Source organism: Aplysia californica, unplaced genomic scaffold (genome assembly GCF_000002075.1).
Source record: "Aplysia californica isolate F4 #8 unplaced genomic scaffold, AplCal3.0 scaffold00020, whole genome shotgun sequence".
In the NCBI taxonomy this organism is placed as follows: domain Eukaryota; kingdom Metazoa; phylum Mollusca; class Gastropoda; order Aplysiida; family Aplysiidae; genus Aplysia; species Aplysia californica.
In genome coordinates, this window is record NW_004797290.1 from 1,919,112 (window position 1) to 1,921,651 (window position 2,540).

The window sequence follows — 2,540 nt, forward strand, 5'->3', positions numbered from 1 at the left end:
GTCTCTCTCTCTCTCTCTCTCTCTCTCTCTCTCTCTCTCTCTTCCTTTACTCACTGACCTTCGTGCGCCCTCTTGCCACCTCAAAATTTGTTTTTCACATGTCATGCTTTTATATAGATGTAGATCTATGTTGTTAATTTTGAGAGTTTGTCTTGAGCGCCACTTTGGTGAATCACTTTGCTCAGTTACGTCAAGGGAAAGTACAGTGACATAGGCTCTCACACTTCTAGGCTACACTTACACAAACACTCATTAACACTTGCATTACCACATTACCCCCCCCCCCCCCACCAAAAAAACCCCCACCAAACAAACAAACAAACAAACAAACAAAAACAAGCAAAAACAACAAAACAGAAAACCGCTCAGAACGTTGACGATTATACCTCACCGTAATCCGTTAGTCCACTTTCTAGCGCTAAAGTGCCCCATACACCCTCAAAATTGATTGTTTTTAAGGACAAGCGGGACAACCCAGATTACGGGTGTTTCCAGAAATCTTGACCTACACCAAAAGTGGGCATTTCCCTACCTATAGAAGAAGTTTGATTTCATTGGTGTGTATATTTGTTTGGTTATAGAGAAAACTTTCCTTGTCCTTTAAAGAAACTGAACAAGGGTCCAAAAACTTTACCTTCATTTTTCTCAAAACAGCATTTTTCTGGATAGCCCCCTTGTGCTTAAAAGCGACCAATTGTTTGTTGAACATTTTGGATCAAATTTTGTTGACAGTTTGACGTTTTCCCTACTCGCTCAATTTTTTCAAAATTTAGTTTGTGCCAAGAGTTTGTAATGGACGGACCAACAGCGTTGGCTCTTGCGAAGAAAATCAAAAAAGGATAGAAAGTGGGCTCTGCGACCATTCCGTGTTTATTGAACACGCAGGAATAAAGGAGCATAAAAAACCACTACGAAGGCTCGTAGATATCATCTGCACCGGCCCCAGACTTTGGAAATCATTCAATTTCTTCAACTCACTTTGAAAACTCGTTCCCATTGAGTTAATTTTCTTTTTCATTTCTTCTTTTGTGGCATCTGCATACTGTATTTCAGTAGCAGAGCGTCATAGGCAGCTTCTTCTATTATTATTTTTTATATATTTCGATCGCTATATTCTTTACTTTTAACTTTCCATAGTTCAGGCAAACTCTGGTACACTTCAATCAGCTCCAGAATATTTTTTTCATCATTTGATGGCGCCACGATGATATAAAAAATAGATCTTTTTCTATCCGGCAGAAAAATATTTCATGATTGCCTGCCTGGCGCTCACGTGACCTTATGCAGTTGCGAGCGCCGAAAACCTTATTAAAACAAAGTCGATGTGCCTTTCTTTTCTTGAAGTTATACCGTGAGCCAAATGTGAGGACAATATTATTGTGCCACCAACTTTAGAGGCGTCATATTTGTTGGACTAGTTGATGGGCTCTTTGTTGGCGGCCACTATCAGGTAGATGCTATTGTTGTTATGTTTTTGTTTCTGATGTGTAAGCATTCTACAATCGGGTGGTTTTGAATAATCGAAGTGGGTTTTATTTGGATGATTCTATACCAAGTTACATTTGATGACACGTGTGGACAACACATACCTTTTTCGATTTACCCAAATATCTTTCCTAAATATATTCAGAGTCTTATCTATAAGGCCATGCTTACAATACAGCTTATCTATTTCTGCGAAGTAACAGTTATGATACTGTTATGTTACATCACAATAATAGTATGCTAAAAGGAAACATGTACAAAGAACAATTAGTTGCTTGCAGCCTGAACCATTGACAATCGGGCGCAGGGCTGTTATCAGGGACTGTTTTCCCTCTGTCGTCATGTTCATTCAAGAAAAGAGGTTTTCTTCTTTCCTTAAAGTACTTCCAAGTAGTGTTGTATTTCCCACAGGAATTCAAGGCACTCGAAACTGGGGGACGCTGTGGAAATCATCTGTGATTACGCCTAGCCATTATGCCTTGTCGTCGTTGCTAAGCTTTGTTTACCTGTCATCCTAAGCGCTACATGTCAGGATAATTGTTTGCGATATTTTCCAGCTGCAAAATGTCTGGAGGTATGTGTTCCTATTGTCAGAACAAGTTCATACTTCTTTTTTTTCCGTTTCAGTGACATTACAAGAGGTATTTGCTTTTAATTAACTGAAGTTGCGTGCTCTTGAATTCTGTGACGAGTTAAATTTATCGTGTTGTTGTTCGAATTGTGCCTGGATTATTTTTACCGCCACTTTTTACGTTGTCATTTTTCTTCTTTTTTGTTTTTAGTTTTGACAGACTCAAAGTCGTCTCAAGCTGCTTATTACTTTAGAATGCATAGACGACATGTATTTGCGTTGCAAGTGTCATGGAATTTTTACTAAACTGAACTAAACAGCTCTTCACGTAACCTGTTGCATATTATGGACAACGTTATGCTGAAAAGCCTCAGCTCGAGGGTGGTTGGCGGGTGCTCTGGTGTGGTCTGCTCTTTCTTTCCTATCGAACATCTATCCATATCTCTCCTCCTTTTTTGTGTTTTTTACTCTCTTGTAACACCTC